The 26665-nt window shown below is 42.8% G+C and overlaps 1 pseudogene; it reads left to right on the top strand.

Annotated features, from left to right (window-relative positions):
* Positions 1–25562, top strand: part of LOC110258625 — a 29078-nt pseudogene extending 3516 nt beyond the window's left edge.
* The last annotated feature ends 1103 nt before the right edge of the window (positions 25563–26665 follow it).

Below are 26665 nucleotides of genomic sequence, written 5' to 3' on the forward strand. Positions count from 1 at the left end.
GGAAATCTCTCAGTCAATATCTGTCAAATATTACTTCTGCTCAATTCTCTCTCTTTCTGGGACTCTGTCCTTCGTGTCTCTCTCTCTCTCATCTCTCTCTCTTCCTTTCTATGTTTTATTACACCCTTCTATTTCCATTTTCTGTCTCTTCTGTAATTTTCATCGTTGTGTTTCTCTGTGCAGCATTCCAGGCAATTCATTCTGATTTATCATTCGCTTCATTAATTCTCTCTTTACCTGAGTTTAATGTTACGTAAAAATTTTAATTTCAGCAAATATATTTTCTCCTTCCTCCCTTCCTCACTCCCCCTCCCTCCTTCTTTCTTGCTTTCTCCCTTCTTTCCTTCCTTCCTCCCTCCCTCTCTTTCTTTCTTTGCTTTTTAGGGCCGCACTTGGATTTTCCCAGGCTAGGGGTCAAATCGGAGCTGCATCTGCTGGCCTATTCCACAGCCACAGCAACGTGGGATCCAAGCCGCAACTGTGATCTTCTGTGCAGCTCATGGCAAGGCCAGATCCTTAATCCACTGCGTGAGGCCAGGGATCCAACCCACATCCTCATGGATACTAGTTGGGCTCATTACCACAATGGGAACTTCCAACAAATACATTTTCATTCCTAGAAGTTAGCTTTAGGTTTTTAAATTTTGTCCATGCATTTTCTGGTCCCTTGAAGATTCTTTAAGAGTATATTTTTCCTTCTTTAAATATTGTATGTGTGGTAGTGGTATAGCTTAGTATGTGATGTATTCACTATGAGAAGTCTCTGTGTCTGCTTCAGGAGGTTCTCTTGGTTCTTGTTAATGGAACTTTGTTTCTTTGTGTGCTTGCTTTTTTTAATTGACAATGTACTGGTCATATATTTATAAATATAATGCATAGAAATAATTCGAAGCCTAGGAACAAGGCAATTTACTCTAGAAATGGTTTTATTTTTATTAGTTTTTTATTTCATTTTATTATTAGTAGTGGATCACCTTAATACAAGTTCAAAAACGGACACAAACCAGATAGTCTAGAGATTGAAATTTTGAATATAACTTTATGCAAGAGCACCTCTGTTTCAACTGGTGTCCTGGCTGATTGTGGAGAATGTCTTCTGTTGGATGTTTCATCTACTTGTATGTGGGTTTGGATTTTGATTTATGCCTCTTCACCAACAAAGCCCATAAAAACACACTTGGAGTTCATGCTGCAGCACAATGGGATCTGTCGTGTCTCTGGAGTGCTGGGACACAGGTTCAATCCCAGGCCTCTTACAGTGGGTTAAGGATCTGGCATTGCCACATCAGGTCACAACTGCAACTCGGATATGATCCCTGGCCCGGGAACTCCATATCCTGTGGGGTAGCCAAAAAAGAAAAAGTGCTAAAAAATTTCTATTATTAAAAATAAACAAGCAAACGAACAAAAATGAAGCACATTCCACCCCCCTTCCCAACTATGCACAGGCTAATGTCATCAGGACAAATACACAAGCACACTCCATTCTCCTGTATCTCAGCAAATTTCCCTTGTCCCCTCCAGATTTGACCTGGCTTTTTTTTTTTTTTCTTCTTCCTCTTCAATCAGGACTTTAATGCCTTCAAGATAAGTTTTAGTAATTTTTTCTACTTTATTTATTTTCAGCAGAAAATATAACCTCAATAACCAAACCTACCATTATTGAGAAAATCTCCTAGAACTGTTCATAGCAATAAAATAATCTACTTTGTTTGTGTCATCAACTAGGTAAAAGCTACATGAAGACAAGAATATCATGTTATTTTCTGCATTTACAGCACCGAGTATAGGACCTGATTTTGAAATGGATAATTTTGGTATTAATAAAAGCAGGATTCTTATGTAATTTTAGGGTCTCATTTCAATCGTTTACTCCCACCTCAAGGTCAGACTTCTAAAACAAATCATTGAGTAAGCTTCACAGGATATCTCCCTGCTTCTACTAGCTCATATGCCTCCTTCCCATTTATCTTTATTTCCTTCCTAGCCCTGGGCCCCCCAGGCCTCTATCTAGACTGAACTGTGTCCCTCCAAAATTCATATATTAAAGGCCTAGCCTCCAGGGTGACTTAATTTGGAGATAGGGCCTTTAGGAGGTAATCAAGGTTAAAATAAGGTCATAAGTGTGGGGCCCTGATCCCGCAGGTGGCATTATAAGGGAAGGAAGGGAGGGAGATATCTCTCTCCTTCTATCTCTGTGCACACGTCTTGAGGAAACGCCACGTAAGCATATAGAGAGATGGCAATGCCTGCAAACCAAGGGAAGAGGTCTCAGAATGAAATCTGCCCCCCTAGGACTTTGATCACCCTGCTATTTTCTGACTCTGGAGAGAAGCTCTGCATTAGTCATGTATTGCTGTGCAACAAATTAATACCAAACTTGGCAGCTTAAAATAATCAACGTCTAGCATCCCCTAACTTCTGTAGGTCAGGAATCGGCACGACTTACCTGGGTCCTCTGACTCAGGATCCTTAGGAGGCTGCAGTCATCTGAAGGTTTAGCCAGGGTGGGTACAACCCACATGACCTTGGTGGGCTGTTAAATCAAGAGCCGCAGTCCCTTGCTGGCTGTCGGCTGAGGCCTCCCTCAGGTCCTTGTCACAGGGGTCTCTCCATATGCAGCTCAGACGTGGCAGTGGCTTCATCAGAGCAAGAGAGAACAAGATAGATGAACACAGGAAAAACCAGAGTCATCTTGAAACCTAACCTCCTATTCGACATCACTTTTGCCAGATCCCATCTGTTAGATGCATGTTGTTAGCTACAGTCAAGTGTGGGGTTTACACAAGGATGAGTACCAGGTGGTGGGAATCGTCAGGACATTGGAGAGGCTGCTCACCATAGTCCTCTGTTCCCAAGTGAGACGAGAGTGCTCTCTATGGAACATAGAAGGAGAGGGAAGATTTCTCCCCGGGATCATGGTCCTCACTGTAGCTGAGACAGGGAAGCTGGGCCCCTAGTGGCCTTGGGCACATCTGCTGGGAAGGCAGCCCCCAGAGTCTCTGAAGTGCTATCCTCAGGGGTGTTGGTTCACCACGCTTGTTAGAATTTTTGGGTGATATTTTCCCACTTCTGTGATACCACACTCGTAGCTTAGAATTGATCACCATGGGAAAATTTACAAACAAAACTTAACCAATGCAATACACAGGGATTTTTTCCCTGTGTGAGAATGCATTTTTTAATACCTACCAGCATACAACTGCATGGTCTTCTGAAATCTGTTCTGTATCCTGTGTTCTGTGTCTGTATCTCTCCTACAGCTCTGGAGCTGAGGCTGAAGGATGGACGCCACCGCTGTGAGGGGAGAGTGGAAGTGAAGCACCAAGGAATGTGGGCTTCCGTATATACTCAGTACTGGTTCATGGAGGCTGCAGAAGTGGTGTGCAAAGAGCTGGGATGTGGACTTGCTATTGATGCTCCCAGAGGGTCTTATTTTGGACCAAGGCTTGGTCCTATTTGGGTTTTCACTTTTACTGCAACAATACCAAGCCAGATTCACCTCTCAGTATTGATGGTTGTGTTCATCTCGACTTTAAAAACTATAATCATACCTTTTCTCACGACCAGGATGTTGGAGCAGTCTGCTCAGGTAAGGCCTGTCTGGTCTGGGAGGGGATCCCCAGCAGGAAAAGCCTCAGTCTCATTCCCAGAAAAACTCTGGATAAACGAGATCACAGCCTTTAGAACACACTTGCATGAAGACTCTGGTCACACAGTGATCCTAGAGCATTAGGTGCTCAAGGGAGCATGAGGGCTTGCCTGTCCCTGGACAATAAAGGCTCCAGACCTGCGGACCACTGGACCCTTCAAATCTCTGTGGTGTGTCCTAAGAAGAAGGGAGGTGAGGTCAAATATTTCCGACAGGTACCACTGCTGGGCTGTACTTTTATGAATTAGTTTCATTACGGTACCTGCTTTTTATCCTTTCATGGGATGGTCAGTCAGGCTGGGCCGCAAGAAAAGACATAAGAGAGGGTCAGGCAAACATAGTTTATTTTACTTGCTGGCCAAAGAGAGAAAACTCACCACAGGCAAAAGGAGTCCACACGGTGGAGTGGTCTCCAAGGGGGCTGGCTCATTGAAGCATGAAGAACCAAGAGGGAGTAGACAAGTGATTATTTTGGGGATCAGGGTAGAGTTATACAAGGAAAAGGCATGAGAGGATTTCATTGAGGAATCCCCTCATGGCCTATCACTTAGGATTTGGCATTGTCCCTGCTGTGGTTTGGGTTTGATCCCTGGCCTGGGACCTTCCGCATGCCTTGGGCATGTCCAAAAAAAGTAAAAGCGTTAAACATAGAATTAGCGTGTGATCCAGCAACTCCACTTTTGGATATGGGCCCAGAAGAACTATAAGGAGGGATTCAAACAGATATTTCTACACCAGTATTCACAGCATTGGTACATTTGCATGTTACTAGGTTGCATTCAGTTAGGGCAAGAAGAGATATTTGTGGCAGGGGCTAGTCTTATCACATTGGTGCACCTGGTCACCTGGGGTCCGTTGCTTACATCTTGTTTGTGGGATGTTGAGGCCGGGGAAAAATGTGAAGTTTTAGAATTTACAATACAGTAGCTATAGCGAAGTAAGTACAAAGAGCAGTGAGGCTGAGAAAACCTGAAGTGACTCACAAACTCTGGTCAGTACTGTCTAAGTGCACTTGACCTGTGCCAAGGTGAACCCAGTAAAGACGCAGTGAAACTAGAGTGTGAGTGGGTGGTTGCAGTATCTGCCAGACATGTTTCCAGCTGTTATCACAACGGTGGATGAAATGTCCAAGGCATTAATCCAGTCAGAACAGCTGGACTGGAGGAAGATATTATCAGATATGACAGAGAATTCCTAATATAGGTGGTTGGGTCTTAGGAAAGGGTTAACACAGGTGGAACAGGGGGAGACCTGAGACCATTCGCAGTAGGTCCTTGGCAGCCATAGCCAATCATATCTTTGGTGTTATGTTGGGGAAGAGATGGTTCTAGTCTTATGTTTAGCAGGTTTTGATTATACTGGCTGAGGTCCCTAAGAATATAATTATGTTATGCTGCTATATTGAGGTATGACATACAAAAGCTGTATGTGTGTATTGTACACAACTTGACTGTTTTCGGAGGCAAGTATACATCTGTGAAACCATTACCACAATCTATGCTACAAATCTGTTCATCACTGTAAAAGTTTTCTTCCGTTATTATTATTATTATTAAAGATAATTATTTTCAAGGGGCATTTGAGTTTCAATTAGGCATTTTTTTCAAGAAAACCTCTTTTCTGGCATTCTGAGTAGAATTCTCAATTCTTACAAAGTCCGAATCATGGTTTAAACTGCAGATAAGCTTGCAGAAACCCTAAAGGAGACCCTGATTATTTTGATAAAAATGGAGTGGGTATGTTGGAAATTTCTGTGATATTGGGGATTTTTTTTATATTAGAGCTTTTAATGTTATCGTTTCAAGAAAATCAATGTCTTGATATTAATTCCAGTTGAGACACCCTTAAAAATAAGAAGAGTTTGAAAGTGCAATGGCATTTAAACATTGTATTCCATGAATACCACTGCTCTAGTATAGGCTCCCCTTTTTTAATGAAGTTACTGTTTGTTCTGCTAATTTATATTTTCAAAACGTATTTAGCGATGTGAAGGTAAGTCAAAGCGGTCATGAAATAGCAGAGATGAGAGTAGAAAACATGCCTTTTAAATTTTCTAATTAATATTGAACTCTTGGAGTTTCTTCCTCTTAATTTTAGAAATAGGGTGTGGGAGAAAAATTTCTGTCTCTTTAGCGGATTGTTGGAAGTAATGAGCTATGTTTAGGAGAAATCCAGAGATAGAAACGATGGCCTGAGAAGAATGTAGAGGAGCTTGTATGAAATGAGAGGGGACTTCAGGGGGTTCAGGGGCAAGTTTGGGGACAGGTTTCACAACTTTAGAAGGACTGGGTCCTGAGGTATGAAGTGGTGAGGAGATAAAGGAGGGGGGCTTGGGATCAAGGTCCTTCTTAACTGGTGTATTGACCACAGCTTCTGCTTTGATTTCCTTCCTGCTCTCATTTCTTCCCTCCCTCCCTTCTTTCTTTACCTTGATGTAGCAGTAGTTTCTGAGCTCTGTGGAAGAACTAGTCTTTGAAGGTTGCCATTTTCTTATTGGGAAGTTTTGACAATATGGGTTCTATTTCTTTAACAAACTTAGGAACTCTCAGATCTTCCATTTTTATAGTATCAGATTTTGGTGAGTTATATTTTTCAAGCAGTTTTTATGGACTCAGCTATTTTTCAGGCTAGGATAAGATTTGTTCATATCTCACATCTAAATATTGGTAAGATCTATAGTGATAACCCCCCTTCATTCCTGGTGTCATTAAATTTGTGTATTCTCTTATTTTTGCTAGAGGAATATCAGTTTTATTATCCTTTTAAAAAGAATTAGAGTTCCCTGGTGGCCTAGTGGGTTATGGGTTTGTTGTTGTCACTGCTGTGGTGCAGGTTTGATCCCTGATCTGGGAACTTCCACATGTCTTGGGCACAGCCAGAATGAAAGGAAGAAGGAAGAAGGAAGGAAGGAAGGAAGGAAGGAAGGAAGGAGGAAGGAAGGAAGGAAGGGAGGAAGGAAGAAAAAAAAGAATTACCAATTGACTGTGTTGATCTTCCTTCCTCCCCCCCTCCCTCCCGTCCTTCCTTTCTCTTTTTTCTTTTCAGGGCTGCACCTGGGGCATATGGAATTTCCCAGTCTAGGGGTCTAATCAGAGCTGTATCTGTTGGCATACACCACAGCCACAGCAACTCCAGATGCGAGTTGCGTCCTCGACCTACACCACAGCTCATGGTTATGCCAGATTCTTAACCCTCTGAGTGAGGCCGTGGATCGAACCCCTGTCCTCATGGATACTAGTTGGGTTGTTACCGCTGAGCCACAGCAGGAATTCCTGATTTCTTTTCTATCTTTCTTTCTTTCTTTCTTTTTAATTTCCCCAGTACATCATTCCCCAATACTGTACGGTGACCCAGTTATACATACATGTATACATTCTGTTTCTCACATTATCATGCTCCATCATAAGTGACTAGACATAGTTCCCAGTGCTACACAGCATGATCTCATTGCTAATTCATTGCAAAGACAATAGTCTTCATCTATTAACCCCAAACTCCCAATCCATCCAACTCTCTCCCTCTCCGCCTGGGCAACTACAAGTCTATTCTCCAAGTCCATGATTTTTTTTCATTGTGTATTTGTTTCTTATTTCATTGATTTCTGCTGTTTTTTCTTTATTTTTGGTTATGATTGGCTGTTATTTTTGTAAATTATTGAGATGGAATTTGGATCATTTGTACTTAGTTTTATTTTCTGTCTTATTGTAATCATGAGGAAGCAACAATGCTCTAAATTTTTTTCTTTAGCACAATTTTAGATGTAGCACACTGATTTTAAAACTGCAAACTTTTTTTGGATTATCGTGAAATGTTTCTTTTCTTCTCTCTAAATATATTCTTTGTCCTATTGTCTGACTTTGTATTATATTAACATAGATAGTACATACAGCTTTCTCTGATTAGCATTTGCATGGTATATCTTTTTTTGACCCCATCTGTATTTACATTTAATTATGTATGTTTTTGTATACAGCATATGGTTTTGTCTTCCTTTTTTTTTTTTTTTTTTTTTGGTCTTTTTTTTTTGCCATATCTTGGGCCACTCCCACGGCATATGGAGGTTCCTAGGCTAGGGGTCAAATCGGAGCTGTAGCCACCGGCCTATGCCAGAGCCACAGCAACACAGGATCCGAGCCACGTCTGCAACCTACACCACAGCTCACGGCAATGCCGGATCGTTAACCCACTGAGCAAGGGCAGGGACTGAACCCGAAACCTCATGGTTCCTGGTCGGATTTGTTAACCACTGCGCCACGACGGGAACTCCGGTTTTGTCTTCCTTTTATCCAATGTGATCATCTTGATTTTAGTTGGAGTGTTTAAATTATTTAAGTTTAATGTAATTATCATTATGGTTAGGTTTAAATTTTCTAGCTTGCTGTTTATTTTATGTTTTCTTTGTTCCATTTTAGTCTTTAATTGAATATTTTAAGAGTCTATTTTTGTTCTATTTTTATGGGCTATATCTTCCCTTTTAAGGGCTATATCTTCCCTTTTAAGGAGCTTACCATATGTTAAAGAAGAAAAACCTCTAGTAGGAATAATTTGGCAAATCAGTCCCCTGAATTTCCACTTGGAGCTCACTCTTTCCCAGGTTCATTGACAAATCCTAGGTTTTCAAGAGAAATGGCTGGGACCAACTGATCTCTCACCTAGGACTCTCTGAACTTTCCTTACATAACTTAACAGACTCATCTTTTCACCTAAGAAATTCTTGGAAATTTTGCAATCAAAAATTATTAGAAAAACAAAATGTGGTACCATAAAAGTAGATTATTTATTATGTCTATATTTCTTTTCTTGAGCCCTCATCTGTATACAGGGCAGCATACCCTCATGGATCCAGCCCTCATGATTTTCTCTACTCCAAGTCCCTTGAGGATGGGTCCTGGGGAGAAAATTTATCAGATGCTTAGCCCCACAATGCTCAGGATGGCTTTCTAACTTTTGTCTATGTGCCAGGTCTCTGCCCTCTCATAATCACGTCACTCTGGGTTGGTTCTGTTCTTCACATCTCTATACTCAAGCTGAAGTGCCCACACATTGTGCATTATTTCCTTGGGCTCTTTAGGTCCCATGCTCCTAAATGAGAAAGTCACTTTTCCAACCAATGCTAAAGTACGTGTTCCTAATATTCGATCATTCCAAATGACCAGTCTTGAGCTCTGGAATTTCCAGGCCCCTTGATAAGGAATTCTCATTTCTAACCAACTTCAAAGTATATATTCTTGGGATTCAGCCATTCCAAACTGACCCCGCAAATCTTCCTGCATTTCTCTTCAGAAACTTGCTCGTGAAAATGCAACTCTGACACTGTCAAATTCTCTCTCCATGCCCCACACCTGGAAGAGAGAAGCTTTCACACCATTGCCTGTGACATGTTTTTTCCAGCTGTCAAGCCAGGATCATGAACACTACTTGGGTTTTTTGTTTGTTTGTTTCTCTTAGGATTCGTGCGTCTAGTTCAAGGGAATGGACCCTGTTCAGGGCGAGTAGAAGTGCATTCTGGAGAAGACTGGACACCAGTGTCTGATGGGAACTTTACATTCCCCACGGCCCAGGTCATCTGTGCAGAGCTGGGATGCGGCAAGGCTGTGTCTGTTCTGGGTCAGAGGCCCCTCAGAGAGTCAGATGACCAGGTCTGGCCTGAAGAGTTCAGGTGTAAGGGGGAGGAGTCCGTGCTCTGGTCCTGCCCCAGAGTGCCCTGTCCAGGAGGCACTTGTCACCACAGTGGAGCTGTTCAAGTTGTCTGTTCAGGTGAGAGGCAGATCAGGACCCAACCTCCCTGTCTATCCAGTTCAGGTAAGAAAACTGAGATGTTGCTGAAATCCCGTCTTCTCCCACCAGTGTACTCAGAAGTCCGGCTCATGAGAAATGGCACCTCTCAGTGTGCGGGGCGAGTGGAGATGAATATTTCTGGAGGATGGAGAACACTCTGTGCCTCCCACTGGACCATGGCCAATGCCAATGTTGTGTGTCGTCAGCTCGGCTGTGGAGTCGCCCTCTCCACCCCGAAGGGAGCAGAGGGAGGTGATCCGATGTGGAAAGCCCGATTTCACTGCTCTGGGGCTGAGTCCTTCTTGTGGCATTGCCCTGTGACTGCCCTGGGTGTTCCTGACTGTGCCCATGGAAACATAGCCTCTGTGATCTGCTCAGGTAAGAGGGAGAAGGGCCAACACTACTCACGAGTTAAATGTTCATAAAAACAGAGTGCTGGAAAATTGGCTTCAAAAGTAAGATATTTAATGGTGAAATGTTTTTTCTCATTGCTTATCCATTTTTCAAATCAGGGCAAGAAGCATTAAGTGGAAATTTTAAAAAATAAACTTAAGTATTTGAGTATAATCACGGAGAATAATGTAGAAGCAATAAGTTTCTATATCAGTCAGGGTTTTTTTTTAATTGATTTTATTTTTTTTAATTTATTTTTATTTCTCCCGCTGTACAGCATGGGGACCAAGTTATTCTTACATGTATACATTTTGTTTCCCACTTTGTTCTGTTGCAGTGTAAGTATCTAGACATAGTTCTCAATGCTACTCAGCAGGATCTCTATGTAAATGCATTCCAAGTTGTATCTGATAACCCCAAGCCCCAATTCCTCCCACTCCCTCCCTCTCCCGTTGGGCAGCCACAAGTCTCTTCTCCAAGTCCATGATTTTCTTTTCTGTGGAAAGGTTCATTTGTGCTGTATGTTGGATTCCAGTTATAAGTGATATTCTATGGTATTTGTCTTTGTCTTTCTGACTCATTTCACTCAGGATGAGATTCTCTAGTTCCATCCATGTTGCTGCAAATGGCATTATGTCATTCTTTTTTATGGCTGAGTAATATTCCATTGTGTATATATACCACCTCTTCCGAATCCAATCATCTGTTGATGGACGTTTCGGTTGTTTCCATGTCTTGACTATTGTGACTAGTGCTGCAATGAACATGCGGGTGCATGTGTCTCTTTTAAGAAGAGTTTTGTCCGGATAGATGCCCAAGAGTGGGATTGCGGGGTCATATGGAAGTTCTATGTATAGATTTCTAAGGTATCTCCAAACTGTTCTCCATAGTGGCTGTACCAGTTTACATTCCCACCAGCAGTGCAGGAGGGTTCCCTTTTCTCCCCAACCCCTCCAGCACTTGTTATTTGTGGACTTACTAATGATGGCCATTCTGACCGGTGTGAGGTGGTATCTCATGGTAGTTTTGCTTTGCATTTCTCTTATAATCAGCGATGTTGAGCATTTTTTCATGTGCTTGTTGGCCATCTGTATATCCTCCTTGGAAAACAGTCTATTCAGGTCTTTTGCCCATTTTTCCATTGGTTGATTGGCTTTTTTGCTGTTGGGTTGTATAAGTTGCCTATATATTCTAGAGATTAAGCCCTTGTCTGTTGCATCGTTTGAAACTATTTTCTCCCATTCTGAAAGTTGTCTCTTTGTTTTCTTTTTGGTTTCCTTTGCTGTGAGGGTTTTTTTTTTTTTTCTAACCATGCAAACTATTGGGAATTACTTTACGCATCAGATTCCATTACTAGGATCTCAGCCTTGTATTTATTAAGTACAAAGATTCATTCAAATTCAGGAAATTTTAGTTTCACATGATATTTTTAACTTAACAAAATACATCTGAACTTGAAGTAGTTTTCATAGACAAATTTAATTACAAACCCAATATTTTTAATAAATCAGCATTATTCACATTTCCTATTGATTCTTGTGTCATTTCAAGTGGTGCTTTTCAAAGAATTTCTCCAAAATAGCTAAATATTTTAAAGTCACAGCAAAGGGGGAGTGACATTGGCATCATGGTGGTTAAGATCTCTCCTTTCTGCCTCTGTTTTTAGCAATTAAGTAACCACTCATCCATGATCACAAAGCACCTCTGTGAAAGTTGTGGGATACAATATCTTATACCAGGGGACCAGGAGAATGGTCACCCACCTGGGCATCCAGTAATAGACAGATAAACACTGGTACAGACTGCAGACCTAGCGAGAGCCGGTGAACTTGTCCCTGTCCCTGGACCCTGGTCAGGGACAGCCTGGTGAAACCTGGAGAATGCTGACCTTGTCAAACACCTATGAATAAAATTAGGTAAAATCCAGGATTCCGGAAGAGAAGTTTTGTTACTCTTTTGGATCCCAAAACAAAACAAAACAAAACACCCACACCCAAAAAAGGAAAACATGCTGAACGATTGGAGAGGATTATAGGATTTTGCCAGTGCTGCCCCTTACCCTAAGGTGACACAGCATACATTTGAATTCGTCAGTGGGGCCTCTTGCATGGAGAAATATATATGTGTGTGAGTGTGACTGGGTCACTTTGCTGTATAGTAGAAAATTGACAGAACACTGTTAATCAACTGTAATAGAAAAAATAAAATCATTAAAAAGAAAAGAATCCCTAAGTCCATCCATGTTGCTGCACCTGGAATTAGTTTTCCTTTTTCGTGGCTGAGTAGTATTCCATTGTATATATGTACCACTTCTTCTTAATCCATTCATCGGTTGTTAGACTTTATAAGCAGTATTTCATTTCTAGTTGAAAAACTCATTTCAGTATTTCTTATGAGGCAAGTCTAGTTGTGATGAGCTCTCTCAGCTTTTGTTGGTTGGTAGAAATATTTTATTTTCTTTTATGTGTGAAAGATAACATGCTTGATAGAGTATTTATGGCTGGTAACTTTTTCCTCTCAACACTTTGTTGTTGCTATTTTCATTGAAGTATAGTTGATTTACAATATTACATTGGTTTCAGGTATACAGCACAGTAACTCAGTATTTGTACAGACTGTATTGTCAGTTATTAAAGATAATGGCTTTGCTATGCATTATTTCCTTGTTATCTTGTTTATACATAGTAGATTATATCTCTTAATTCCTTATCCCTGATTTGCCCCTCCCCCCTCCCCCTCCACTGTGTTACTCACTAGTTCATTTTCTATAGCTGTGAATCGATTTCTCTTTTGCATGGAATTTTATTTGTATTATTTTTTAGATTCTATATATAAATGACATCATACAGAATCTCAAATTCTGCAATAGGGTGGTGGTTTCACCATATAACGATAGCATAAAGTTAAATGAAAAGAATATTAAAATCGGAGTTCCCGTCGTGGCTCAGTGGTTAACGAATCCGACTAAGGAACCATGAGGTTTGGGGTTTGATCCCTGGCCTTGCTCAGCGGGTTAGGGATCTGGTGTTGCCATGAGCTGTGGTGTGGGTTGCAGACGTGGCTGGGATCCCGTGTTGCTGTGGCTCTGGCGTAGGTTGGCGGCTACAACTCCGATTAGACCCCTAGCCTGGGAACCTCCATATGCCGTGGTAGCGGCCCAAGAATTGGCAAAAAGACAAAAAAAAAGAGTATTAAAATAACTATAGATATAATAACTTCGTTAATGAAACACACAATATAAAAAGAGGTAAGTTGTGACAACAAGAATATTAAAAGGGGTGAGTTTGAGGGCTAGGAAAATTCTAAGTTCAGTTGCTCTCAGCATGAAATGAACTGAATTGTATGTGATATATTTTACATAAGACTCATTGTAAATGCAAAGCAAAAACCTAGACAATATAAACAAGAGATAAAGAAAGGTAAATCACAGCATACCACCAAGGGAAATCACCAACTTCAAATGTAGGCAGAAACAGGAAAAAAAAAAGACATAGTGGAACTTCAAAGCAATAAGAAAGCAGTAAGATGATACTATTTCTTACAAATCAAAAATCACTCTAAATATAAATGCACTGAATTTGCCAAAGGCACAGAGTTGCTGGATGGATGAAACATTAAGACCTAACTATATGCTGCCTAAAAGAGGCTCATTTCAGTTTTAAGAATATATAGACTCAAAGTGAAAAGATTGAAAAAGATATTCCATGCAATAGACACCAAAAGAGCACGGGGAGAGCTGTATTATATCCAACAAAATAGACTTTGAGCCAAAAAGTGGTAAGAGACAAAGAAGGTCATTTTACAATAATAAAGTTGTCAACTCATCAAGAAGATTTAAAGTCATAAATTTATACTCACCAAACGTTGGAGCACCGACGTACTTTTACTTTTGTTAATTGTGGCTTTGTATGTCTAGGAGTATGGATGTATGAATGCTAGAATTTTTCAAGATCTTTATTATTTTTTTCATATTTCCCAGTTTTGTATTTCTGTTCTCTGTTCTGTGTACTTTTTTTCTTTTTTACTTTTTAGGGCACCTACATACTTTTATTCCATTTTTTTTTTTTTTTTAAGGTCACACCTGTGGCATATGGAAGTTTCCAGGCTAGGGGTGGAAATGGAGCTGCAGCCCACAGCCACAGTGACACAGGATCTGAGTCGTGCCTTCTGCCTACCCTACAGCCCACAGCAGCAAAGGATCCTTAACCCAATTAGCAAGGCCAGGGATCGAACTTGCATCTTCATGGATACTAGTTGGGTTTGTAACTTGATGAACCACAACAGGAACTCCCTCTACTGTGTACTTTCTTCTGAGCTTCCATTTAACAACTTTTACCTTCTGCTGATCTAATGGGCTGTTATTCTCATCCTTTGAGGTCTCATTTCAAATATTGACTTTTTCAGTCCTAGAATATTTTATTAGATTCTTTGTTGTCATTTCTCTACCAAAATACTGCCTTGTTTCATTCCTTAAACATTATATTCCTGGTCATTTAAATTCCCTGTCAGGTAACTCCAATAGATGGATGTGTGGTAAATTTCTTTTTAATACTTTCTTCCTCATAAAATCTCCTCAAATTTCTTCTCTTTTATGCCCAAGTGGTTTTAATAGACAGACACTGTAGATAAAACATTGTAGAGATCCTCCAAAAGGAATCTTATTTTGCTTCCTCCAGGCACCTGCTTTAGGGGGTGATCACCTTATTTAAAAGGAAGCAAAGTAATTATAAGCTGGGCATCCATCCTTGTGAAGAATAGCCTAATTTTAGTTCACTCTTCCTTCAGTGATCCAAGGGTTCTGGTTAACAGGGCTCCTCTCCCTTGGCCAGCCTGAATTATGCTTTGTGTTCCCCAAGCCCTGTGAGTCTGGCAAAATCTCAGATGAGCTTTTCAGAGACTTAGGGCATGGATCTAGAAATTCTCACAGCCTTGGTGGCTCTGCAACACTATCAACAGTATTAATATTTTCTCCCTTTTGTAAACTCATTCTTAGTGAAATTCTTGGCTTAAAACAGAAATTTTGGCATTGTCAGAAGCACAACCTTCATGGAGAAGCAGGTGAACTCTAAGGTTATGATAACTGCTAAGTTACAGTTTCCATTTTAGACCCCATCACTAGGTTATTATTTAGCGTAATTCAATTTCTCATTCTTCGACCACACCAACCCTCTGTTCATTGCTGTTTCTGTAGGAAACCAGACCCAGGGCTGCCTCAGTGCAATGACTCCCTGTCTGAACCAGCAGGCTCTGCAGCCTCAGAGGAGAGCGCCGCCAGCTGCTCAGGTAGGGGTCGTACAGGACCAGAAAACCCTTCCCCTTCCCTGTGTAAATGCCCCACCTTTTTTTCTGGCTCTCTCTCCTCAGACAGCAGACAGCTGCGCCTGGTGGATGGAGGGAGTTACTGCTCAGGGAGAGTGGAGATCCTTCACCAGGGCTCCTGGGGCACCGTCTGTGATGACAGCTGGGACCTGGACGATGCGCATGTGGTGTGCAGGCAGCTGGGCTGTGGAGAAGCCCTCAGTGCCCCAGGGTCTGCTCACTTTGGGGTGGGCTCAGGCCACATCTGGCTGGATGACGTGAACTGCACAGGAAAGGAGCCCCACGTGTGGCAGTGCCCTTTCGGGGGCTGGGGGCGGCACGACTGCAGACACAAGGAAGACGCAGGGGTCATCTGCTCAGGTCCTTGCTGCAAATTGTCCACTGGCGGGAGAGGGGGGCAGGTTCTGGAGGTGGGAGTCTGAGCCCTGAAGGATAGTGCTGAAAGGGCCAGAGGAGGATGCTTCCTCCCAGGGAGCCAGTTTTTGTAGCAGATGTGAAGTAGATGTTTTCACTTGATCCTGTCTGGAGCTCCCTCTCTTTTTTTCTTCAGGCAGAGAGTATTCCCTCCTCTACCATTCTTCCAAGTCTTACCTCCCTCTTATCACAGTCAGGAATAATATTCCCATTTAAAGGATAGTAGGATAGTAGGTCTAAGGATGTGATTAGATTAGTTTACTTGGTTAATTCATGATATCCAGGTTAATTTCCCCACCCCAAAGTCCTGATCATAATGATATCTATAAAGTCCTTTTTGAAAAGTAAGGGAACATATTCACAGGTTCCAGGGATTGGGATGCGGGCATCTCTGGGGGTCAATCATTCTATCTGCCACTCCACTGTCTCTACCCCTTTCACATAGATTTTAGAGGTTTTGTCAGGAAGCAGGATTCAGTGCCCACTCCTGCAGGTGCCCAGGATGGTCTTCTTCTCAGTTCATATTTCACTACATCACTGTGGTAGAAATAGAAGGACAGACAGATGTGGATAAAGTCATATAAAAGAGGGACAGAGTTCAGTCTTGTCTCCCAGTGGGCATCTCCTCAGCTGGTTGGGGATGAGTGTTCACAATTTCTGGGAGAGAAGAAAACCCCGAGCTTTGCGTGGAGGGCTCACTGTGTCGTGGTCCCCCCTTTCCATTGCAGAGTCCCTGGCCCTCAGGGTGGTGAGCGAGGACCAGGAGTGTGCCGGGTGGCTGGAAGTTTTCTACAACGGGACCTGGGGCGGTGTCTGCCGCAGCCCCATGGAAGACCTCACCTTGTCCATGATCTGCAGGCAGCTTGGCTGTGGGGACAGTGGAACCCTCAACTCTTCGGTGGCTTTTAGGGAAGGTTCTAGACCCTGGTGGGTGGATAGAATCCAGTGTCGGAAAACTGATCGCTCTCTCTGGGAGTGTCATTCTGACCCTTGGAAGTACATTTCGTGTTCTCCAAAGGAGGAAGCCTATGTCTCTTGTGCAGGTAACTTACTGTCCGTTTCTGTGTGTCCGTCTGAACCCTGTAGTATGTTGTTAGTGAGATTTTATATTTTCAAACATAAGTGATGAGTTTAAGGCAAGTCTACAAAAGGAATTTTTAAAATTTAATTTAGTTTTTTTATTTCCCCAATACATTTTTTTCCTACTGTACAAATGGTGACCCAGTTACACATACATGTATACATTATTTTTTCTCACATTATCATGCTCCACCATAAATGACTAGACATGGTTCCGAGGGCTACACAGCAGGATCTCATTGCTAATCCATTCCAAAGGCAAATAGTCTCATCTATTAACCCCAAGCTCCCAATCCATCCAACTCCCTCCCCGTCCCCCTTGGGAACCACAAATCTGTTCTCCAAGTCCATGATTTTCTTTTCTGTGGAAAGGTTCATTTGTGCCATATATTAGACTCCAGATATAAGTGATATCATATGGTATTTGTCTTTCTCTTTCTGACTTACTTCACTCAGTATGAGAGTCTCTAGCTCCATCCATGTTGCTGCAAATGGCATTATGTCATTCTTTTTTATGGCTGTGTAGTATTCCATTGTGTATATACCACATCTTCCTAATCCAATCATCTGTCAGTGGACACTTGGGTTGTTTCCATGTCTTGGCTTTTGTGACTATTGCTGCAATGAACATACAGGTGCATGTGTCTATTTTAAGGAAAGTTTACAAAAGAAATCTTGGATCATGATTCTTTAATCCACGTGTTCCAATACTGTTTCAAAAAAAAAAAAATAAGTAAAGAAACCTGGACTGACAACAGTTTATGTGAAAAATACCAAGGAGGTGGGTTGACTGTGTATCCAGTGCAAAAACAATTGGAAACCACATCACAGGGAGTCTGTAATCAGGTGAATCATCAGAAATGGCACAGTCAATGTACCCTAATTGTTGACCCCAAGACTTTCCCAACGAAGAGGGAGGAGACTCAGCAGAGCTGCTCTGGGGACAGGACCCTGATAAAGGATGGAGATTCCAAGGAGACAGGTTCATGTTCACCCTCAGTACAGTAGTGTAAGGGAACCTCACCCTTGTGGTGATCTCCCAGGGAAAGAACAATACTGCCAAGTAAAGGAACACTGAAACCGTGAAAGGATGGCCAGCCCTCCTTCCCTTAAGTTCCCACCTGTCTGTCTGTCTTTTCCCTGAATCTGCCACAATTCCTCCTGCTGGTTTGTACCGCGCTTGGCACTAGGGAAGTTGTGTCCTTTCCACCGCCCTGTTTTATGCTTAGAGACACTAGTTCCTTTCTCTTTCATCTAAATGGCAAAGACTTTATACTCACTGTAAACAGCGAGGACATAGAGAATGTAGTAAGAAATGAAGCCCATCCCATGACCTCTTGTCCGTTCATATCCTCCTGATGTAAACCAGATTAATGGACTGATATTGTCATTTTTCAAATTCCTCCGTTTTCACATAAACACATGTACCCATAAAAGAGCTTATGTTGATGGTGCAGCTTTTTTATATTTACAAGATTGGGATTATGTCATACACATTATTGTCAAATTCACTTTTCATCACTTAACAAAATATCATGGACATTCCTCCAGAGAGATCTAACTCATTTGTAGAACAATGGCATAATAGTTTATTCATGACAGGTTGGCACTCCAGTTCATGTTACGATTTGCCTACTTATTGGTAGTTTAATTGTTTTTAATTTTTTCCCCTCCACAAACAATTTTGTAGTAAGCCTTTGATACATGTATCTCTCTATGTTGCTGAGTTTATTACTTAGGATACTCCCAATGTTTATATTATTAGATCAAAGGGTACATACATACACATGTACATAGACACACAGGCTTTAATATATATTGTCAAATTACTTTCTAGGACTAGTGGCTAACTTTTTCCAATCACTTTCATGTCTAGATAGAAAATTCTGGATTTTTCAAATAACCTAACTGTTAACTAAAGCGAACTCATATAGGAACTGCAGGGTCAGTAAGTTTACAAAGCCCACAAGTCTCATCCTAAGACAGTTAAAGTCTGAAATAAGGATGGCAGTTGTTTTGCTCTTGGTTTCTTCCTGTTTCCTTCCTTTCCTCCATCATTTCCTTCCTTCCTTCTTTTGAAGTTTCACAGTATTTTCCCTTTGTTCAGTTTTTTCCCTGCCTCTTTCTCCTTTCCCTCTCTCTCTCAGACACACACACACACACACACACACACACACACACACACACACACACCCCATTCAGGTACACCCTTGACAATATAAGGTATGCTAGGTGTTGCCTGAAATCCACAGCAGAGGGAGAGGGTGGGAAAAGATATTTCAAAGGCAGAAGCCCACTCCCTTCCTTGCCTCCCTCCCTTAATCCCTTTTCCTGGTTCCTGTGGAAAGTTGAAGGGATATTAAATGAAAGACCTGTTACTGATGAAGATTTTCTAAAATCAAATACAATGAATTGAAAAGTAGTGAGGTCTCCAGTTCTGAACATGAGCAAGCACCCAAAAGAGTTCCTAACATTGTTTTCAGGGATGTCTTGCTGCTTATGGTAGGAGTTTGATAGGATGATATGGAAAGGATATGCCAATTCTGATATTTTTATGACAAATACTGTGTATATATCTGTTTTCTCTCATTGCTTTGAATTTATATCTATTTTCTTTCCTTTGATACTTTTATATGGGTTCATTTTCGGTCATACTTTTTAAAAAAATCTATGTCTTTTTTAAAAAAATTATTATAGTTGATTTACAATGTTCTGTCAATTTCTGCTGGCCAACGAAGTGACCCAGTTTTATACATATATATATATATATATACACATACATATATATATATATATATTCTTTTTTTCACATTACTCTCCTTCATGTTCCGTCACAAGAGATTGGGTATAGTTCCCTGTGTTACAGCAGGATCTCTTTGCTTATCCACTCCAAATGCAATCTTTTGCAACTAGTAACCCTAAATTCCCAGTCCCTCCCTCTCCCTCCCCCTGCCCCTTGGTAACCACAAGTCTGTTCTCCATGTCCATGAGTTTGTTTCCTTTCTGTAGGTAGGGTCATTTGTGTCATATATTCAATTCCAGATTTAAGTGATATCATTTGGTATTTGCCTTTCTCATTCTGACAACGTATTGAATGGGAGGAAAACGCTTTCAAATGATGCAACTGACAAGGGCTTGATCTCCAGAATATACAAACAACTCATAAAACTCAACAGCAAAAAAAAACAAACAAACAATCCAGTTGAAAAATGGGCTGAAATCCTAAATAGCCATTTCTTCAAAGAAGACATAGCGAGGGCCACCAGGCACATGAAAAAATGCTCAGTGTCACTAATTATTAGAAAAGTGCAGATCAGAACTCCGGTAAGTTACCAGCTCACACCGGTCAGAATGTCTATAATTAATAATTAATAAGTTTACAAATAGCTAATGCCAGAGAGGGTGTGCCGAAAAGGGAACCCTCCTACACTGTTGGTGGGAATGTAAAGTGCTATAACCACTATGGAAAACAGAATGAAACTACCTCAGAAAACTAAATATAGAACTACCACATGATCCAGCAATCCCACTCCTGGACATACACCTGTACAGACCTTTCATTGAAAAAGACACATGAGTCCTCCTAATACAGCGTTTTCAATACATTTATTTGAGTTTTATGGATACTTACAACCTACCTTTTTGTCCTCTTATCTGTCTTTCTCTAAATTCTACTAGTTCCATTCCTTAAAAAAAAAAAAAAAAAGGATCCCCATTTTTGTTGCTGTTTTTGTTTTTGGCTATGCCTGTGGCATGTGTAAGTGACAAGGCATCATTTGCTTCTGCAGAAAGGAGACCCAAGAGCTGTCCAGCTGCTGCGCCCTGCACAGGTATGTCAGCCCCTCCAGCCTCCTCTGTGCCTCCCAGGGGCTCCCTCCTTCCCACCAGGGGCAGTCACAGGTGGGGCTGCTGCCTTTTCAGACAAAGAGAAGCTGCGACTCAGGGGAGGAGACACCTCAGAGAACAACTGCTCAGGGCGAGTGGAGGTGTGGCACAGTGGCTCCTGGGGCACTGTGTGTGATGACTCCTGGAGCCTGGCAGAGGCCGAGGTGGTGTGTCAGCAGCTGGGCTGTGGCCATGCCCTGGAAGCCCTGCGGGATGCGGCATTTGGCCCTGGAAGTGGGAGCATCTGGCTGGACGAGGTGCAGTGCAGGGGCAGGGAGTCCTCCCTGTGGGACTGTGCTGCGGAGCCCTGGGGGCAGAGCGACTGCAAGCATGAGGAGGATGCTGGAGTGAGATGCTCTGGTGAGTGTGGGGGGCTAGGGATCCAGTTTGGGTGAGTTGGGGCAATGATGGGTCCATGGGCATGGCAGGGGTTTGATGGGGAGATTGTTCAGAAAGCATCTTGGTGCTGTAGCTCTGGACCTGGGAGAGGCGGAGCTGGGAGGACTCAGCAGGTTTTGGTAACTGAGGGGTGACTTCAGGACTCAGGGAGGGAAAACGGGCTACCCTGCGTCCTGTGCTCCAAACTCCTATTTTTCTTTTTCTCTAGGTTAAAGAATTATATTTCTCCCCACTAGAGTAGGCACATAGTAACACCCATGGATAGAGGAGGATATTCAGATTCTTGGGACCTATTCTGTAGACTCTCTGGCAAAATTAGTCAACTCGTAAGAGAAAAGATACTGAGGAGCCACTGGCTGGTGGGGAGGGAGCAGACATTTTCCTTGGGGAATTTCCATGGGGGAAATTTCCATGGGGCCAGAAATTTCTCATGCACCTGGTCAAGGAGGGCTGGTTGCTGAGCTGTGGGTTCTAAGGCTTTCCTACCTGCCCATGAGTGTTCCTCCTCAACAGCAAGGTGCCAGTCCGAGGACTTGTTTGATGCTCTGGACTCGTGAAGCCCAAGGGGAAGGGATGAAATCATGAGCCTGGTACTCAGAGGCTGTCTCAGCAGGGAAGCGCCAGGATAATCACAGCCAATTATCTCAGGATAGGACACTGATGGAGCCCAGTCACAGTGGGTTTAGTTGTGTCAGAGGCTGGGACTTCATTGTCCAGAGCTCTGTGGAAATGCTAGCAGGGAGTTTCCCTGTGCCCATGACCTTGTCCAAACCCTCTTGCCTTGTTCTTCTTAGGGACCAGACCAGACTTAAATCCTGGCATCTTCTCCCTGCCTGAGATCCTCTGCTTCATCCTGGGGGCCCTTCTCCTCCTGGTCCTCATCATCCTGGTGGCTCAGCTGCTCAGATGGAGGGCAAAGCACAGAGGTGGGCTGTTGAGAGAACTGGGTAACAGGGAGAGTATGTGGAGGCGGTAAATGGGGCTGAGTGTGAAGAGGGGAAAAATCGGTGAGTTCTCTGTTTTTACCCCATTAGTCTGCAAAACTCCATCTGCTCCATGCTAAACTCTAAGGGCTGAATAGACAGAGGTTCCTAGGATTGGGGCGTGAGCACACATAAGTCATGGTCTCTTGTGTGAGAGAAGAGAGAGTCAGGACTGAGATGTGGATTTAGGGTCAGGCAAGGGCAGAGGTGCCGACATGTTTCCTGAGGTGTGAACTATACAGAATTCACAACAGCCCTAAGGTGTTTCCATGTGTGAGCATCGGGGAGATGGAGAGGTAGCCTGCTGGTTGAGGGTGTCAAGAGTAGTAATGTCTGATCTCCTGGTAATGTTCTCAGTCTTATCTGATTACAAAGGTGCTGTCGATGAGGCCGTGTATGAGGAGATTGATAACCTTGGAATACCAAAGGAAGATCTGCTGGGAAGCACAGGTGTGTGTCTCTGCCTTGCCCTCCTGGGACCTCTGGTGGTCAGCCTAGTCTTCTCATCAACCGCAGACCCCACATCTGCCCCAGGCTCACGGAGGCGGCCCTGTGCCTCAAAGGCAGCAAGATGGGGCTCTCCAGAGCACCTGTGTGTTCTTAGCTCCCTTCACATTCCAGGAACCAAACCTGTCCCAGCATTTCCTCTCAACCTTGAGGCTCCTATGGGAGTGGGAAGGTCTGTTCTGTTCCTTTATGATGATTTTGTCCACCTTAGGGTTCCTGTCAGATGACTCACTGACGAAACTGCCGTATTACACCGGGGAAGGTGAAGAGAACAGAGACTCCAAATCTGCTCCAGATGGTAGAGGAGGCTGTGCCTGGGCTGGGTGTTGGGGGCAGGGAAATTCCGCCTTAAGGATGGGCCCCAAGGGGAACAGTCCTCCTTTGCCTGGGATTAGGGGACCTCTTGTCTCCAGATGGGGTCCAGCCTCCCCTTCTCTGGCTGTTTTGTGAAGTCTCCTGTGGGGGCTGAGCTCTCTGTGTCCAGAAACCGTCCTCATTCAGTCACAACAAGCACACATTGTTTGCTTTTGGCGGTGCCCTTGACCTGTGGAAGTTCCTGGGATCAAACTTGCACCACGGGAGTGACCCAAGCCACTGCAGCAACGATGCTGGATCCTTAACCTGCTGTGCTACAGGAGAACTCCCAGGCAGACATTATCTTACATAGCAACATCAGGAAAACATAGTTTGACAAAACATTTTAGTAGAGCTCATTCATGTACTAGCTACTTTGAAACAGGCGGTTTTAATCAAGAAAAAAATCCAACAGATTTTTCTGCTTTATGGGCACATTGCAATAAAAGTTATGGCCTTGAAGAGAAACCTGTTGAAAGAAGAAGTGAATGGTGGGTGTTTCCATTGGAATACATCGTATAACGAACCCTACTAGTATTCATGAGGATGCAGGTTTGATCCCTGGCCTCACTTGGTGGGTTAAGGAAGGGGTGTTGCTGTGGCTGTGGTGTAGGCCAGCACCTGCCACTCCTATTCAACCCCAGCCTGGGAACTTCCATATGCCACAGGTGTGGCCCTAAAAGAAAAAAAAAAAGGACTAATAGAAATAAAAAGAAGAAGTGAATGAGTGGATGGTGCTTGTATTTATCAGGTCAGAGACGCTAGGTCAGAATGGACTTTCAGTATTTCCCAGGCAAACCCACTTACTGTGCTCTCATCTGACCCCTCTGTCTGCCTTTAGAACCCTCAGCCCAGGGGGTTGATGCCCCCAGTGAGGGTTATGATGATGCTGAAGAGGTACCCGTGCCTGGGGCTCCTGCTGCCTCTCCGATGGGCACCAGGGAGGTGCCTCCAGAAGAGGAGAGTGGGATGCGGGCCTCTCAGACAGGTGAGTGGGGTTGACTGATCTCCTGTCATCTTTGGTCTCTGTCTTGTAAGGATGAATGTGAGCTCCTCAATACCAATCCATCCTGGAGAATCAAAATTTGGATGACCTCCTCTGCTTGATAGCATCACCTCCACCACATTCCTTTGTGTAATGCTGTCAGACTTGTTGGGAGGGAGGAATCACTTTGTATACTGGGCATCAATGTCTTCATAGCTTTATCCTCGATGTTCTTGCCTTAAGACTTATAGATTAATTGACTATGTTTACCAAATCCAAACATGGAACACATGTTCAGGTAACATTTTTTTTTTGTGATTGTCTCATGAATGAAATGCAGTTAGAGGTTTAAGAAGATCTTTTAATATTGAAATTTGTGAAGCATTTTTATACTTTAAGATGCACTGTGACCACATGTCAGCCCAAGTAGGTATAAAGTCTATGCTGTATTGTGTCCTTAGAAAATAAAGCCCTTGGTGGTGGATTTTACATTTGTGGGCAGGTTAAGGCTATTTTGCTCCGGAGACTGTAATGTCCAAGTGAATCCACTCCTTCTCTAGAGAAGGGTATTTCTCCTTCTGAGGTCCATACAATTCCCGGGGAAGGGGCAGCTATGAAAGCAGCCTGTGGTTGTTTTGGTGGGCAGCTGGGAACACAAGTCAAGACCACCAAGGGCAGAGTTGGATCGTCAGTGAGGAGCTGAGATTTCTCTAGATGTGGTTTCCTGTCTTCCTGTCCTTGTCAGGGTAGACCTGTCAATTGTGAGCAAAGTTTTCAAGTCCTTCTAGAGATTTTTCCCTTCATGGGCCATCTCCTTGCTGATTGTCTAAGCCAGGAAACAGGTCTTCACAGAGCTCCTGGGCACAGATGTCCTGTCCTGTGGTGCCAAGTTTCACAGTAAACTGAGGCCCCAGAGACCCAGATGAGTTGGATCCCCATAGGACAGGACGGATGCATCCGTAACTCATACGAATTAGTCTGAGCCTCTCTGAGCATTACTGGGTCCCCAAGGATGCTTTGTCATCACCACCTGCTAGACTTGCTTCCACCACAGGACACTGTCCTGTCCCTGAGTGTCGGTTCTAAGCAAACTTCTCTGGACTATTTCAGGCTCTTCTCTGAACTTCCCTAGAGAGACGGCTGATCCTGGGAAAGGAGAAGATAATCCCTTGCTTCTCCAGAGGGAAAAGGGGGACCCTGAGTATGATGACGTTGAACTAAGTCCCCCTGGCGCCTCCACGGTGGCTTTCCCATGATGTTGTAATGATATGAGACGAAGACTCAGATACTCTAATGGCTTGTATTTCAACAGTGTTTTGCTGACGTATAATTGTATTAGAATGAAACTGCTCAAAGTAAAATGTTCTGAGTAAAGTACTTTTCCCTTTGTTGGTAATTTAATGTATCATGTCAAATGCATTCAGTGAATTGATCCCAAATTACTATGTTCTCTCAAAGGAAAGGGCAAGGTGAGTGAACTGCCCTGTTTTCTCATCTCCCCCAAATGCTGTTCAAGTCATGTCTATGCCCAGGCTCACAGATGCTCCAGGTCGCTCTTACTTAGACAAGAGACTCTAAACTTGGTCCAAACTCACACCCTCATTCCTGACAAGATGGGCTCATGGAGAAAGACGTAACCCTGAAGATTCATCTGAACTAGTCTGAGCCTCTTTCTTGAGAGGCACCAAACTAGCGTGTGATTTTCAAAGCTGAAGGTTGGAGGATGGCGCATGCGAGAGAATGGATACGGCTTTCCTTGTCCTGCCTAAGAAATACATAAAAAATGGAATAAAATTAAAAATAAAACATCAAATAAAACATCAAATTCTACACACCTGCCTATTCCTTTTCCGTCTCTACGTCCTCAGGTTACTTTTTCTGTTTATTCCTTGTGGCCATACAGACTCCTCGTCACTCTTCTCTCATGTCTAGTTGGTTATCAAATCTTTATATACAGTCTTTCTTCTCCATCACTTCTTCCTGTTTCTTTGAGACACTGTTATTTGTTGTCCAATTATATAGCCTTCCAAGTGAATTATATCAGCTCCTCTATCTCTTCACTGCAAGTTGAAGGCAGGAAAATGCTGCTCACACGTATGTTCTATCAATTTGATCTTCTTTAAGAAATCTGGCTAGGTCCTACTATAATATCATTCACAGCTGTCCTTCTGGGATTTGTTTATGATTGTTCACCAAATATCCTTGATCCCTGATCTATAGCTGTAATACTCGTAGTTTCTGAGTGTTAATGAAAGAGTGAGAGTGGTGTTTGAATTTGGACTAAGGATAGTCTATCTGGTACATAAGGCCACTGTCTTATATGGAGAATGGAAGTTATTGAATTAACTAAGGATGGTCTTTGATCAGAAAACATAAACTTGTATTTCAAACTTGTCTTTAGAAGAAGAGCCATGCTATTGATATAGACATTCATACAGCTGATGTGTTGCTGTTAATCATAGTCTTTCTTTTTTTTTTTGTCTTTTTGCCATTTATAGGGCCGCTCCAGTGGCATATGGAGGTTCCCAGGCTAGGGGTCCAATCGGAGCTGTAGCCACCGGCCTACACCAGAGCCACAGCAACGTGGGACCCAAGCCGAGTCTGCAACCTATATCACAGGTCACGGCAACGCTGGATCCTTATCCCCCTGAGTAAGGCCAGGGATTGAACCCACAACCTCATGGTTCCTAGTCGGATTCGTTAATCACTGCGTCATGACGGGAAATCCTAATCATAGTCTTTATCCAACACTTCAATGATTCTCGGTGGGTCTTAGTGTTCTCTTTGCAGCAACATAAATGGCTATTCAGTAGAGGTTTTTGATTTAATTGCTCTCTTTTTTGTGTCCATATTTGAGAATCTCCGTTTTGCATGAATTTTCTTAAGTATTTAGAAGGATGAATTGAGTTTTTGTGA

Source organism: Sus scrofa, unplaced genomic scaffold, assembly GCF_000003025.6.
Source record: "Sus scrofa isolate TJ Tabasco breed Duroc unplaced genomic scaffold, Sscrofa11.1 Contig2565, whole genome shotgun sequence".
In the NCBI taxonomy this organism is placed as follows: domain Eukaryota; kingdom Metazoa; phylum Chordata; class Mammalia; order Artiodactyla; family Suidae; genus Sus; species Sus scrofa.